The sequence below is a fragment of the Mastomys coucha genome, unplaced genomic scaffold (genome assembly GCF_008632895.1).
Source record: "Mastomys coucha isolate ucsf_1 unplaced genomic scaffold, UCSF_Mcou_1 pScaffold7, whole genome shotgun sequence".
NCBI lineage: Eukaryota > Metazoa > Chordata > Mammalia > Rodentia > Muridae > Mastomys > Mastomys coucha.
The window spans coordinates 104,692,457-104,702,995 of record NW_022196913.1 but is presented as its reverse complement, the minus strand read 5'-3'; the positions used below and the strand labels follow the sequence as shown (position 1 = coordinate 104,702,995).

The 10,539-nt window shown below is 39.7% G+C and overlaps 1 protein-coding gene across 4 annotated transcripts in view; it reads right to left on the bottom strand.

The window, feature by feature from the left end:
- The window catches only part of Tg (thyroglobulin), a 184,726-nt gene extending 178,128 nt beyond the window's left edge, over positions 1-6,598 (bottom strand). For 3 of the 4 annotated variants that reach the window (XM_031358208.1, XM_031358211.1, XM_031358210.1), the window contains exons 1-2: positions 6,418-6,598; positions 5,219-5,335 (exon numbers count right to left, since the gene is read on the bottom strand). The gene's annotated coding sequence lies outside the window, so the exon portion shown is untranslated. The remainder of the gene's footprint in view (positions 1-5,218; positions 5,336-6,417) is intronic. The other variant, XM_031358209.1, reaches the window with a different exon arrangement.
- Between the last annotated feature and the right edge of the window lie 3,941 nt (positions 6,599-10,539).

Sequence of the window (10,539 nt, the reverse complement as noted above, 5' to 3'; positions counted from 1 at the left end):
CTCCCCTCCTCTCCTCTTCTCTCCTTTCCTCTCCTCTCCTTCTTTCCTTCCTCCCTCCTTTCAGTATTATTTTAGAGCCTAACATCTGTAGGCACTATTCTAGAAAATGAAGCCATGGCAGAAAATAAAACAGGAACATTCTGTTCTCGTTAATACTGAATTCAGAATTGTACTGAAGGAATCCAAGTATACCTACATACCTATTTTCATATGCATGAGCACACATCCATATGTGCACACCTTTCTCTAGTCCCCCTTTTCCGGGAACTTAACCCTGCCAGGCCAAGCCAGTAGAGACAGGCAGTGGGATTCTTTCATACATAATGCCCACATGCCCCTGCACTGTCAGGATCAGCTTCTCTCTTTCCCAGCTGTCCCTGTCTAATCTATGAAAATGATCCTTATTCCTGAACCCCACCCCCTTCTTCTAAACAAAACTGAGAAGATAGTGGCCATGCATGCCTACTTGTCTGCAGAGTCTCTTCAAAAGAGCAAACAAAGAATTAAGGATGATGGTTCATCATCACCATTGCTGTTATTATTTTCTCAATGTGCAAAGGGTATCATTTTGCAGGACAATGACAAATACACAGAACACAGGGCAGGACAAAGACAGAGGCCAGTGAATGATGCCTCAAGGGTGGAGTGGAGGAGGAACACATCAGAATCTGAAGAATGGTGTCCTTAGAAAAAGGAAGCAGAGTTGTAGGAAGAGGGGCTGTCTCCCACTGGGCAGACACCAAGGGCTCACTCTGCAGTGGATATAGACCAAGGGGGGATGTTGGAGACACCAGGCAGGTTAACTATGGCTTTCACAGTGCTTGACATAAGTGCCCCAAATTGGCAACTATTTGAGCTGGCTTGGGCTGCCATCACAGAGAATTGTGAATGTAGTGGCTTACACAATGACCAAGCTTCTTCTCAGATTCTAGGGGGCTAGAAAACTGCAAGGAAGTTGTCAGGGTTTGTTTCTGAAGTTTCTTCTCTGTGGCAATCTCTGCCTTTATATGGTAATTTCCTTCTATACGTCTGATTTCCAGGCTCTCCTCCTGAAAACACCAGACATATTAGATTGGGGACTACCTTAGAGAGCCTTATTTTAGTTTAATTATTATGTTGAGACCCTGTCTCTGAATAGTGTCGAAGGAAGGCTCAACATAGGAATTTGAAGATGGGACTCACAAGTCACTCCCAAATACCTAAATATGTTCTGGTCATGAGACAAACTGAGTGTGCAGTTAAGTCAGGTAAGAGGTCATGAGACAAACGGAGTGTGCAGTTAAGTCAGGGAAGAAACCCTGTTCCTTGCCACCTTCCTGGGTAACTGTACTTTTGGGGTTTCCCCATCATTCCCTAGTCTCCATACAGGCCTTCTCCACAGAGGTCAGGTTCCATTTCCCTGGGCCATTCTTGTTTAAATACTTCCCACACTGATGGTTTAGCTGTGATTGCCAGCCTGAGATCTTTTCTAGTTTTCTCTCTTCATAGTGATTCCTTCAAATCCTAAAAGGGAGCCCCCACCCCACTTTGTTCCCTGCACCCTCCCCTTTCTTCATCTCTGGATCCTCACAGCTGTAGCCTAGCAAAGCAGAAGAGCGCTGCCAGAAGCTCATGAAATCTCCTTTATCAGCTGCAGAGACAATCCTAGAAAATATCAGAAAATTCAAACCTCAGTACTAGGCATGGAGACTCACTCTTAGGTGCCCAGGAAACCCAAGTGCAGGAAGATCTGTCACCCTGGAAAATTGGAGGGAGAACAACTATCTAAGACAGTTTTCCAACAAAGATGTTTCAAGGAGATGTGTGGTAATCCTGACACTCAGGAGGAAGAATTCCCCATTTTCAGAGTCTGCTGCCTATGCTGTAAGAGTGCCATGCTGCCGGGATGATCTCTTGCTCTGATGGCCACTAGCACCTTTTCTGTTAGAGCAGCACATCTCTGTGCAGTCCAGCATGAGTCCACCTGTGGATTTTTCAAACCAGATGTCTTAGAAAGTTGAACAAAATGGTGAAGAGGTTTGTCACAGACCCACTGCTCCCCCTACTTCTCAATATGCCCCAGGTCAGCCAAGGCAGGCTTGAATGCTTAGTCACTGTGCCTGGCTCTAGCCCTGGGAAGCAGTGGAGTGTAGGTGACAGGGCCTGATCCTTGCTGAGGTGTCTTTGCTCCACTGGATCTGGTGCTTTAGGACCTTTGGGCATAGCCCATGACTAAAGAGGCTCTTGGGGGAGAGGGACACGTGCTCTATTCCCAGACTCACTTGAGAGACCACTGAAGTGGATAGTGTGAGCTCAGTATTGGACAGAACAGTGTGGGCTTCAGACTACACCAAAGCTGTCCTGCCCCACCAGAAGAGGGTTTCTCTCTACCTAAGCAGTAGAGCGGAGCAGGACCTTCAGTATCCCCATGTGAAATTGTCTCCTCACAATGACTCAGCTCCTTACTTCTGCTGTTTCTTTCTCCACTGAGACTCAGAACATGGCTTCTACAATAACTCCATCAGTTTCCTTGTACAACTAAGACCTCTATCACTCTAGTAGAGGGCTCCTCCTCACTGGCACAGGAACTCCTTGGCTCTGAATCCCACAGATTAGTTTACCCCTTTGTCTCATTCTTTCCATAATACCGGGCCTCTGTGTATAATTAGATATGCAGTCATGGTACATGGGGAGATATTACAAATGGAACATCACACACCTTCACTTCTGAGTCCACTGATGCCTGTAACCCTCATAGGGAACTGCTTACTAGTCCTCTCTTCCCTACTTAAGTCTGCAACAATATTTGTATTGCTGGGCCTACACTCCCTCTAGGACAGCTTTTACCTCTTTCCTATGTTCCTACCCTGTAATCAAAGCCGCATCCTTCCTTCTTTTGGGGTCACCTGAGTAATAACAAAACATTTTTGCCCTCAATTTCTATATCCAGAAAGATTTGGTAGAAATGGTTTGTTCTATCCTTCCTAAGAGTGGCTTAAGCTGTGGACATCACCTGTGAACAAACATAAGAGGACACAGAAAAATGGAGGGATCAAGGAAGAAGACTAGCCACCCACCTTAGGAACAAAGGAGCATGTGGGAGCAAATCCCTCAGTTTTAATTTCAATCTCACATGAAAATCTTACAAATCACAAATGTCATTGGACACAGATAAAGCCTGAACAAACAACCAGAAAAGCCCCCCAAAGCCAAGATCGCAAGAATAGGAGCCATCCTGGCAAGACAGAGACTGGTAAACACTAAGCTCTTGGCAACAATATTCACCACAGAAAAACTACATTCAGCTACCCCTGAGTCATCAAAGGCCAAGCGGGGAGTCAGGACTCCTCCCTGGTTCCACCATTGCTACTCTGTGAGAAGTTGGATCTGAGAACACAGGAGGAGTCAGGATATTCACCCAGCCAGCAGTCAGATCTCCCCTCTCTGTAATAGCAGTGGAGCCCTCAGGAGACTGATGTCACTCTCTCCTTCCACCAAGGTGGTATCAGAAGAGATCTAGAGGAGGATCAAGACCTTTACCACACCCTGCAATATCCAGGACATCTCCTTGTGGCACTAGCCAGGACAATTTGGGGAACACTCTGAGTCTTCTACCAGGGAGCATTAACAGAGGGCAGAGGAAGGCTGAATTCTCATGCCCAACTCTGCCAGATCACTGGATACTGGAACAAGAAATTTCAATCTCACCAGACAGTAGAGAGACTGTGCCCTTCCCCACTACAAGGATGGAGGAGTCCTTCTCACAAAGAATTAAATGATTCATTTTCTGCAAGACCACAAAGACTAGGAATAAGAAACAAATTGTTCATTGTACCAAGAACCAGGAATATCTTAACTTGCATTTAAAAATCAAACATACAATGATCACATGCTGGCACTATTTGAATAATCTCTTAGGGTGATATGATTATAAATGAATTAATACATTTCTTGCAAATGTAGAGGTTTTAGTGGTAACAACCCCCCAAATAAGTCTGATTAAAGTGAATTTCCTTGCCTTCAGCATTTTTTTATTTCCATTTCCTCTCAGAGCACCATGAGCTAGAGTGAAGATGAATGTACTTAACAATTTTTCTCTACTAGTTCCATGGGCAACCATCTGAATCCATGCTCCATGTTAGTTGTTGCCTTGGACTATATGGATCTGATGTTTTATAACTCTTACAGACCTTAATCTCAGGAATCCTGCTATGTGTTCTTGAGTGTTTTAAGTAGGAGCACCACTCTCAGATCAAGAAGATTCTCAAGACAAGTGTTTGATTCTCTTGAAGATGGAATTCTTCTACCTTTGTCAGTCATTTTAGGTCTTGAGCATTCATTTTTTTTTTTTTTTTGCTCCATCATTCTCTGCAGGAGATTGATGTACCTCTGACATATTTTTCATTATAATTCCTTTGAGTTTTGAGAAGACGTGGTCTGTGCTCTAGTAAGTTAGGTTGCCTCCTAACTCTATTGTGGATATTTTGTTTGTCAACTTGATGAGATTAAGAATCACCATGGAAGCAGAGTTTTGGAGATATCTATGAAGGGGATTAGGTTGACTTGGTTGAGAAGACCTCCTTTCCTAAATGTGGGCAGCACCATTCCATGGGCCAAAGGACCGGGCTGAATAAAAAGGAGAACGCAAACTGAGCACAAGCATTCATTTATTTTCTGACAGGGAATGCAATCTGATGGCTGAGTCATGCTTTACCACAGTGGTCTGTCAACAGTGCAGATGTGCATGCAATGTGACTACTGACTCATGCTCCACAACAGTGTTCTGTCAACAGTGTAGATGTGGGTGCTGCCTCGTTTGCTTTGGATCCCTTCTATGGGTCTCTCTGTGGGTCTCACATTAGTGCTCCTCACTTTAAACTCATCATAGTGTAAGTTTCCATTCCTGTTCCAAAAGAACGGAATAAGTGCCTATGTCAGACTCTATCTGACATGACGATGTAACATAAAAGTTGTGGTATGTAGTCAAGTCAGTCAGAGCCTAGAAGGAAACTCATAGCTTTAAGTGTCTAAAATAGAAAGAATTAACCTCTAAAGTCTGTTACCACAGCTTCTACTTCAAAGGGTTAAAACAAGAGGAGATCAATTAATGCAATGAAATAGAAAAATTTTAAATAGCAGAGAAAAAATAAATGAAAAAAAAAACAATGCAAAAATAAAATAAATAAACAGCTTCTTTAAAAAGCTAAACAAAGAAACAAAAACAAAAAAATGAAACAACCTTAAGAATCCTCTAGGTCCAGTGGTTCTCAATCTATGGCTCTCATCTCAGCTCCTTCTGGGGTGGAACAATCCTTTTACAGGGGTCACCTAAGACTATCGAAAAAGGAAGATAGAGCTAGATACAAAAGCAAGCACAAAAAAGGACATCACTACAGAAGACATAGGTTTAAACTAAAGTAGTTATAAAGTACATTTATAAAAACTACTAAGGTAGCTATGCAGACAACCAAATAGAATGTATAACTTTATACAATGATACAAACTTCAAATTCAAACTCAAAAAAGAAATTATAGGGCTGAAGAGATGCCTAGGCACTGGAATTCTGGCAGCTCATAACTTCCAGTAATTCCAGCTCTCGATGCCCTCTCCTGGCCTCTGCTGGCACCAGCACTTATGCATACACAAGTTAAACACAGAGTTACACATATATAGATAATTAAAAGTAAAAGTAAAATATTTTTGGAAAGAAGAAATTAGAACTCTGAATAAATGCATACCAATAAAACTGAAATAATAATTTAAAAATCTTCATAAAATGAAAAATCTTAATGGCTTCACGAGTGACTTCTATTAAACCTTTAAAAAATAAAATGGGCTTTAAAGTCTTCCAGAAAATAGAGGAGAAGGGAATATTTCATCTGACAAAAATTCCTGTTATCAAGGTCAAACACAAAAAGAAAACATTTCTCATTATTATAGAATCTTTGTTCTTAGTAGTATAATGAAAAAGGAATATACAAACTAGATTTTTATATAATAACCAAGTAGAATTGATTCTGAGAGTGTAAAATTGGTTTAACCTCTAAATGTATTACAACATAAAATACATCATGATGAAAAACAAATTGATATGACCATTTACATGAGAATAAAGACAAACATGGAGAGTTTTTGAAATTCAACATCAAAATAGTCTAACTACAAAAAAAATCCAACTTTCATAATAAAAAATTCTCACCAAAGTAAGAATTAAAAGAAACTTCTCAAATCTAAGTTTTAAAAAGGCACAGACCAAAACTTGTGGATAATATCTCAGTGGTGCAAGACATTTTCCCAGGAAGAAATAAACCAAGGATGCCCACTCTTCCTATCTTCATTTATAACTGGATATTTTTGCCTATACTAAGTCACTAATTGCATGTACGTTAGTAAGAGAAAAAGTACTATGTGTAAATTTTAGGGTACACATAACTAACCTGTGGTTAATGGGCAGTTTCAGCAGTGTTACAGGGTTCATCTCAGTTTCATTTCTTACTTCTTGTAGTGAAATCTCTAAATTTGGGAATAAGAGAATAATTTCAATAACTACATAATCGGTGATGAACTACAGCATTGGTTGTTCTCCCTATTGCTATGATAAAACCTGAGATAAATTCACCTGATAAAAGGATAGAGGCTCTATTTTTACTTAAAGTTTGAGAGAGAGTCCACTGGGAAAAGAAAGGCTTGGTGGGAGAAATATTTGGCAGTTAACACTGCATCATAATCAGGAAGTAGAAAGACAAATGCATGCTGCTGATCAGTTCTCTTTCCTCCCTTTAACTAGTCTAGGACCCAAACTGCTGACAGAAACCTAATCAGAGGAACCCCTTGAGCACATGCCCAGAGGGTTCCTTCCAGTCATTCTTGGTCTTGTCATGGTGACAGTCAGTATAAATTATTCCTAGCCAACTCTCAAACATTTAGGACATCACCCTCCATCTTTTGTTCACTTAGGTTCATGGCCGTCACATCCAATTTCAAAAGTCCCAACAATCCGTAATGGTTCCAATACAATTTAACTGTCTGAAGTGACTTCTGAGACTGAAGGCACTATTTTAATTGTGAACCCCAGTACAATGAAAAGCCAAGTTACATACTTCTAATATGTAATGATAAAAGGGAAACATTATTATTCCAAAGGGGGGTGTGGAAGACAAACAAGGAATGGTCACACCAACAGCAATATTCAAATCTAGCAAGGAAAAAACTAAATTTCAAAGATCCACAACCAGCACCTGAGGTTCATGATGTAGTTATGTAGGTTCCGAAGAGGCCTCTGGTTTTGCTGCCTCTAGCACACATAACATTTCTCTTGGGCAAGTCTACTCCATACGGGAATCTTCCCTCAGTACAAGATCCCACAGCCCTGGAATATTCACCATCCTGGGGTCTCCATTTCCTTTCCTTCACAGCCTCATGCAATGGTCCATCAGGGAGACCCTTTTGACCACAGTCCTATCAGCATCTGTATGCTGACTCTAGGAAAGACCTCCCTGGGATTTTGCTCTGAGGGATCAGGGGACCCATTCAGTTATTTTCTCAGTTTGCGTTCTCTCCTTTTAAATAAGTTTCTAGGTTTCTAAGTTGGAGCCTTTGCTGAGTAGGGCTTGCACATTTCCTACTGTGGAAATGTGAAGAACAAGATTTTCTCTTTAACTCTACAGCTTCTTATCTTCACACACTCTGGCAGCAACTTTTAACTTGCTCAAGCTCTTATCTTCTGCAAAAGGCACTGTTTCTTTTAAATATTTCTGCCCCAACTCTTGACTCTTTTCCATTGTAAACTTGAATAGATGCAGCAATCCTTAGTTATGTCACATAAATAGTCTGCTTTCTTCAAAAATTTCCACCAAAGAAATTAATCATTTTTTTTTAAAAAAATGTTCTCATTCAAGTTCTTAGGACATGTACAGAATGTGGTCATACTTTTTGAGCAGACAACAGCAAGAATTGCCTATAACCCACTTCTAATAGATTTCCCGTTCCCTTCTGAAGCCTCATGAGCTGGAACTCCATTGTCTGTGTTCTCTCAGCTTTGTGTTCCCCAAACTTCTACCAAAGTGATATATTAATTCCTGTTTAAAGTATTTAAGTACTTTTTAAATCCAAAGTTCCAAATTCTTCTACCTTCCTCCCACAAATCCAGTTTTAAATCCTTCTACATTCCTCCCATTAATACAATTTCAAAGGCCAAATTAGGTTGATTTTCATGTATTGAACCACCCCTGAATCCCTGGGATGAATGAAGCCTATGTAATCATGTTGGATGATGTCTTTAATGGGTTTTTGGATTTTGTTTGTGGATATTTTATTCAGTATTTTTTTAAATCAATGTTCATAAGGGAATTTGTCTGAAATTCTAATTCTTTGTTGTCTTTGTGTGGCTTAGGTATGAAGGTGACTGAGGCATCACAGAACGAATTTGGTAGAGTTTCTACTGTTTCTATTTTGTGGAATAGTTTGAGGAGTATTGGTGTTAGCTCTTTGAAAGTCTGGTAGAATTCTGTGCCAAAACCATCTGGCCCAGAGGGTTTTTTTTTTTTTTTTTGGTTTAAAATTTTTAATAACTGCTTCTGTTTCCTTAGGGGTTATAGGACTATTCAGATGCTTTGCTTGATCTTGATTTAGCTTTGATAATTAGTATCTGCTTAGAAAATCATCCATTTCATTTAGATTTTCCAATTTTGTGGAGAACACGTGTTCAAACTAAGACCTAATGCTTCTTTGAGTCTCCTCAGTGTCCATTGTTATGTCTCTTTTTTTTTTTGTTTCTAATCTTGTTAATATGAGAACTGTCTCTCTGCGTTTTAGTTAGTTTGGCTAAGGGTTTGTCTATCTTGCTGATTTTCTCAAAGAACCAGCTCTTGGTTTTTTTGACTCTTTGTGCTCTTTGTGTTGTTTATTTGTTTCTAATTGATTGATTTCAGCCCTAAATTTGATTATTCCCCCCACCCAGCCCCATCTACATCTCCTGGGTGTGTTTGATTCTTTTTTCTTTTTCTATAGCCTTGAGATGTAGTTTTTAGTTCATCAGTATGAGAATTCTAGACTTCATGAGGACACTTAGTACAATGAGCTTTCCTCTTAAGGCAGCTTTCATAATGTCCCATAAGTTTGAGTATGTAGTGCCCTCATTCTTACTGAATTCTAGAAAGTCTTTAATTTCTTTATTTCTTCTCTGACCTAGTGACCATTGAATAAAGAGTTGTTCAGTTTCCATGAATATGGAGTAGGCTTTCTGCTATTGGTGAAATCCAGCTTTACACCATGGTGATCTGGTAAGATGTATGGGATTACTTCAATCTTCTTGTATCTGTTGAGGTTTGCTTTGTGACTGATTATATGGTCAGTTTTGGAGATGGTTCTGTGATGTACTGAGAAGAAGGTATATTCTTTTATGGTTGGGTGAAATGTTCGATAGATATCTGTTAAGTCCATTTGAATCATAACCTCTATTAGTTTTGATATTTCTCTGTTTAGTTTCTGTCTCCATGGTCTGTTCATTAGTGAGAGTGGGGTGTTGAGATCTCTCACTACTAATGTGTAGGGAGTCAATATGTGATTTAAGCTTTAGTAATGTTTCTTTTACAAATGTGGGTGTCCTTGTATTTGAGACATAGTTGTTTAGAATATAGATGTCTTCCTGGTGGATTTTTCCTTTGAAGAGCATGAAGTATCCTTCCCTGTCTCTTTTTGTTACTTTCAGTTGAAAGACTATTTAATTAGGTATTAGAATGGCTACTCCAGCTGGTTTCTAGGGTTCATTTGTTTGGAAAACTCTTTTCCAGTCCTTTTTACTAAAATGATGACTATTTTTGTTGGTAACATGTATTTCTTATATACAGCAGAATGGTGGATTCTGTTTATCCACCCATTCTGTTAGCCCGTGTGTTTTTACTGGGGAATTGAGTTCATTGATATTGAGACATATTAATGACCAATGACTGATACTTCCTGTTATTTTGATGGTGGTGGTTGAGTGTGTTTGTGTGTTTCTCTTCTATTGGTTTTAATGGTATAAAATTATTAAATTCTTGAGTTTTCCTAAGTATATTTAACCACATTGGGTTGGAGTTTCCCTTCTAGTATCTTCTATAGGTCTGAGCTAGTAAAAACATATGGTTTGGATTTGGTTTTGTCACAGAATATCTTGGTTTCCCCATCTATGGTGATCGAAAGTTTTGCTGGCTATAGTAGTCTGGGCTGATATCTGTGGTTTATTAGGGTTTCCAAAACCTCTGATCAAACCCTTCTAGCTTTTAGAGTCTCATGAGAAATTGGGTTTAATTCTGATAGGTCTGCCATTGTTACTTGGCCTTTTCCCCTTGCTGCTTTTAATATTATTTCTTTGTTCTGTGCCTTTAGTGTTTTCTTTATTATGTGACCAGAAGATTTTCTTTTTTTAGCCCAATTTGTTTGGAGTTCTGTAGGCTTCTTGTACTTTTATTGGCATCTCTTTTTTTAGGTTAGGGGAATTTTCTTGTATGATTTTGGTAAAGATGTTTTCTGGGCCTTTGAGCTGGGAGTCCTTCCTTCTCCTCCTCCTCCTCCTCCTC